The sequence below is a fragment of the Coregonus clupeaformis genome, chromosome 35, assembly GCF_020615455.1.
Source record: "Coregonus clupeaformis isolate EN_2021a chromosome 35, ASM2061545v1, whole genome shotgun sequence".
In the NCBI taxonomy this organism is placed as follows: Eukaryota; Metazoa; Chordata; class Actinopteri; order Salmoniformes; family Salmonidae; genus Coregonus; species Coregonus clupeaformis.
Genome location: NC_059226.1, coordinates 18,185,301 through 18,191,095, shown reverse-complemented (window position 1 = coordinate 18,191,095; position 5,795 = coordinate 18,185,301). Strand labels below are relative to the sequence as shown.

Sequence of the window (5,795 nt, the reverse complement as noted above, 5' to 3'; positions counted from 1 at the left end):
CAAAGACATTCTAGCAAAGCCTAAAAGTGGCCTGTTCTCCCTTGTCCCTTTCCCTAAAACCTGAGTCGTGGATGTGTAAGAGAAGAGTTCAAAACTTTGTCCACCAAAAATTATTGAAAATGCCACCCACTTTTTAGCCAACAAAGACCGGGACTATATTGAGGTGAATATTAAAAAATGAATGAACAAAAAAACATTATTTGTGTAATGGAGTAAGGGATGTGTGTGTAACTCTAAACTCTCTCCTTCCTCTCCTACAAACTCATTTTAATCTCCTCATCATCCAGTTGCTCCTCAGTCCGGTCAGCACTGGCCAGCTTCCATGATGCCCTCCTTCTCGTGACCTTCAACCTCCATCTCTGCGTAGCTGGAGTGGAATCCCTGCTTCCTGAACTTCATGGATGGCCAGTAGCTGTTGCGTCGCTATTGAAATAAGATCATACAGGTCATTGTTTTAAAAGGTTAAAGAGAATGGGAGGAGAAGTCTACATTTAGCAGGACATAGACTGACAGAGCTGGCTGAATGTGAGCCCTGATAGTGTTACTAACCTGTAGGAAGTAGAGGGGTGAGAGTTGATGTAAAGAGCCAGCAGTGTTACAGCCAGGAGTAGCACCAATGCAGCTACTACACCTGCTATAACTCCTGTGTGAGCTGACCCGTCGTGTTGTCTCAGTGGGCCTGTCTTCACATCTAACCAGGAAAGAGAGACAATGTACAATCATAATCATGTAACATGGCTCCATATACACAACTAATTTTACATTTTTTTAAACATTTTAATCATTTAGCAGACGCTCTTATCCAGAGCGACTTACAGTTAGTGAGTGCATACATTCTTTTTTTATTTTTCATACTGGCCCCCCGTGGGAATCAAACCCACAACCCTGGCGTTGCAAACGCCATGCTCTACCAACTGAGCTACATCCCTGCCGGCCATTCCCTCCCCTACCCTGGACGACACTGGGCCAATTGTGCGCCGCCCCATGGGTCTCCCGGTCGCGGCCGGCTACGACAGAGCCTGGATTCAAACCAGGATCTCTAGTGGCACAGCTAGCACTGTGATGCAGTGCCTTAGACCACTGCACCACTCGGGCTCAAAGTAAATAAAGATCCACCCACCTTTACCATTGTATAGAATCACACATTTGGTGTCATCTGCAGGAAGATCAAATGTAGGCCCGTTTGAATATTGAGCAGTTAGGACTCAATTTGAGCAAGAACAATGATGCCATAGTAATGCTCTAGTGCTCAGTGTCTCTCTTTAGCCAGTGCCTACAGTAATCTGAGTGTTCTTGGAACATGCAAAGAAATTGCACAGAAATTGAGTTCAGGAAAATAACAATGGAAGCAGTTTGAGTCACTCAAACTGCTTCCATTGTTATTTTCCTGAACTCAATTTCTGTGCAATTTCTTTGCATGTTCCAAGAACACTCAGATTACTGTAGGCACTGGCTAAAGAGAGACACTGAGCACTAGAGCATTACTATGGCATCATTGTTCTTGCTCTGTTTAACACTGCTGCATGCACAGTTGAACTCTGATACTCCGATATAAACCCTCCCAGGCACACTCATTTACACCCTTGACTTACTCTCCGTGGCAGGGCCTTCTAGTAGGAGCCCCAGGGGAGTGGGGACCTCAGAGTCTGAGGGAACTGAAGGGTCAATGGAGCTGTCTGGTCCCCCCCTGGAATAATCCTCACAGGTGACATCTTCGGCCTGTCCATATAATGGATGAGAATTGTGGTTTTAACAGAGGAAGCTTAGACTGTGATTTACATTTGATGTACAGTACATGTAAAGTATGTGAACGTTCATTGACATTGTCCAATTGTACCTCTTCTGAACAGGCGTAGTCCAGCCACTCCTGCCTGTGTCTGTCCATTCCATCTGAGCACCTGAAACAGACACAGATGTCAAACACAAAGAAACAAGGACTCCTTTATTCAGATAGGGACCTACACTCCTCTCCTGCTCCCCTCTGGAGGACGTTGCACCAGGTACAGCCAGAGGTTAGGTTGGATGAGTGTTACGCTATGGTTAAACCCAGCACTCAGAGAAACAAAACACGACTAAGGGAGTGGAAGAAACAAAAATTATTTTAATAAAAGTTCAATTTGTCTTAGTCCAAAAAACAACTGAAGAAAAGGAACAGAGTGGGCTAGTCGGCTCCGGAGGAAGGAGAGGCTGAGGCAGGCAGGCAGGTTGGGAGGTATGTCTGAACTGAAGACAAAACAAACAACAGGTTAAGGAGAGTAAAAAGCCAGGCTGAAGACAAAGACAATATAACTTTACTGGTGAGCCAAGTTACCGCTCTAGTAAGAACAACGATCTGGCGCCGGTGGAGAGCCATGCCCAGGAATTAGTAGTGCAGGTTGATGAGAGAATAGGATGCAGCTGCGTAGGCAGGAATCACTGGAAACAACCCGCAGCTGCACAGGAGAGGCAGATCCTGAGCACGCCCCCCGATCCACTCCAGACACACCCACATAATGGGGACAAACACACATACAGATACAACAGACAAAGAGGGGACAAAACAAGGAGGAAGGGAAACAGAAAAGGGAGAGACAAGCTGCCCACATAACAATGAGAGGCAGAGTTCACAGCTGTCATGCTGCAGACAGGCTGGACAGAGGGAGGGAGAGACAGAGAGACCTGGGTTTTGATTATGTAGCGACATCAGTGGCATTAATATTATAACGATCTCTAAGCTGTGCCTGTGACTGGTTATTGAGGATGAAATGTCTGAGAGGCCTGTATGAGGGATAGTTTTGAGCTGCTTACTAGGCAATGCAGTGAACTCAAAAGGCAGAGTTGTTGGTGATCTTAGTTGTATCGATGTCCACCCGATGGTACTCGTAGAGCCGACGTTGGGCATCTATGTGAAAGATTTGGTTTCAGATAATTTTAGCAAAAGTCAAAGACTTGCCAACCTGGATAACTGTGAGTTAGGGTTAGGGAACCCCTTGCTGCTAACCTGAGGATTGAAGGGAAGGCAGGTACACCATGAATGCATCTGATAACCCTGTCTTCACATGGTGCTCAGCAGAACTTATCACCTCCACTGGCAAAGGTATCTGAAAGAGCGAGAGAGACAGGTAGAGAAAAATGGACAGAGAAACAGAAAAGTGTGACTGTGTTTAGATGGAATACATTAAAATCAGAGACGTGTTGTACAAGGTTCATAAGTGTGCATGTTGTAAGTCTCTCTCACATCTCTGTAGCTGAGGGTGATGGTCCCTGTGAGGTGCAGGGCAGCCTGGAAGGTGTATGCCCCCTCTGCCTCCCTCCCATAAAGTCTCACCTGCTCCCACTGCATCACAAACACCTCACCTGGGGACATTACAGGATAGGTCACACAGAGGTCAACCAAGGGTCAAAAGTCCAATAACAAGAGCTGTCTGAATGTTACTCTATGGCTCACCATTGTCCAGGTACTGCACAGTAGACTCCTTGGAAAAGCTGGGGTCAAAGTTGGCCATGACGGGGGCGATGTACTGTGTTGCTGTCAGCATGCGGTGTGTGACCTCTCCCATGAAAATAAACCCTGGGGAAGGTCAGAGGTCAGGGTTCTATGGAGATGCATGGCAAGTGGCAACTGGTAGTTACATTTCATTCCTTCTAGGCTTAATGTAAGTAACAAGCAGGGAGTATAAAGGAAGAAATATGATAAGTGGCTCCATCTGAGTTTGAACATCTTGCCATGTGTCGGAAGAATAATGAAATGTACCTCCTGTTGCTATGGTAATCTGCCTCAAGTAATGTCCGTAGAAGGGGAAGTCAAACGAGAGGGCAACCTTCTGGAAAACAAGGAAGAGAGAGAGGGAGGGAAATAAAATGTGTGCGCGCGCGTGTGTGTGTGTATCTGTGTGTATCACTCACCGCAGCCTGTCTGTGTGTATTGGACAAAATGCCATGCATTCTGACTTGGCCATGCTCTAGGTCGTTTAGATCTACCCAGAGTTCATCTGTGCGCTGGTCATCAGGGCCAAAACTACGCCATGTGTAATACCTACCAGCGTCCTCCTGTTATAGAAACAGTAGAGGTGAGGGAAAGAGGAGAAGTTGAGGGATGGGATGGGAGAAATACAATAATGGTGTGAGAGGTGGAGATGAGATGTTATAATGAACAACAGGGTTAACAATGAAAGCAACATTTGAATGCAAGCCCACACAAACAAACACACACTCTACATTGAGTTCCAGTCTCCAGTATATTACATAGTAGTTTAACAAGAGAGGGATACTAAATATAAATAATGCAGGCTGCATACTAAATAAGGTAAGGGGATACGCTTTTAGAAACCTTAGGATATCCTTGAATGTCTTGGACTGCAAATTTCAGCAGCAAGGTTGAAATTATTCATTGCAATTTGATTTAGTCTACATTGTTCAACTCTTTTCCATATACCCTCTGCAGTCTAATGCAGTTCAACATTGTTTTGTATAAGGCCAGCAGGGATCAGTATTCTACCACCACAACTGGAACAAGCGAATCTCCCATTGACATACTGTATGTACACATCACTAGTGTGTTGTTGGACCACTGCCCCAGCACCACTCATCACTAAGTGTGTCATGTTGTCTGGTAGGGTGTCGATGGTCAGTCCTCCTCCCAGTACCTCCCTGGCCACCCTGGCGTAACCCAGCCTCGGCTCTCTGTTGGTCCTGTGTGATGGCTTCTCATGCTGCTGTCCATTCACATGATACCGCATCTCTGTCCAAAACACAGTGAGTCAGTGACACAGATCAAGTCAGTGTCAGTCAGAAGATCCATGTTTGAACCCCCTCGGTCAATTATAAACAAGCTACTCTGAAGATATTTAACCAAGCTACCAATTACTTCTCACTGGACGAAGTTAAGCTACACTAAAGCTACCCTTACGAAAAATATAGTTTACTTAACTAAAGTTACTTTGGAAAAATAGTTCACTACATCCAAACTACTTTGTGATAAATGATCACATCTAAATCTGAAATGTCATGGACTACAAATTGCAAGAATTGATCACTCTGTAGTCAGATGTCAACAGAATGTTAAAATTAGCCCATTAAACACAAAAACAGTTTCAAGTGAGAATTAGGCAGATCTGATGCTGAAAAAGAAAGGAAATTCTTGCCTACTTCACCCACTTTTTATTTTTGCAACTACTGAAAACACCACCTAGATTAGAATGAAGTTCAACTACCACCAAGCTACTGCAAAATGTAGTTAAATTACTAATTGAACTACATGTAGTTCACTACTCCCCAACACTGGCTATAGGTTACTGCATAGCCCTGAACCGAGTGTGTATTACTCAATGCAATGGTTTGGATATGGTGGGCTGAAAGTGAACATAGCATGGACATATCTCTGGCCATGAGGGAAAGCTGGCATGCATTTCAACTTTTGAACTCCATTTTCCAGAGTTCCTACACCTGCACATGCACGCACGCACCCACACACATATTGTTAGAAATAGCGTTAGTTCAAATCTGGTATTGGAATAAGAGAAAACATGATCAAGAGGTATTCAATTCAAGCTACATTTATTATATGCAAAATGTATGTATGATAAGTGTGATGGTTCGTATACGGGCTCACTGAAATACCACGCAGGGCAGACAGAGAACTGATCCATTGTTACAGGCTCTTCTTCAAATACTCTGACAGAGATAGTTCCCGCTCCCTGCTGGCCTATCAGAGTAGAGACTGAGCGTGGTTTAGACTTACTCAGCCTATCGTTGGCGCACAGGCTGGTCCCAGCCCCTTGGCGCTTCACTGTTGCACACTGTTGCCAGGCATAAGT

General features: G+C 44.9%; 1 pseudogene; it reads right to left on the bottom strand.

Moving 5' to 3' along the window:
- Positions 1-303: 303 nt before the first annotated feature.
- LOC121570230 lies at positions 304-4,718 on the bottom strand (annotated as a pseudogene).
- Positions 4,719-5,795: the final 1,077 nt, after the last annotated feature.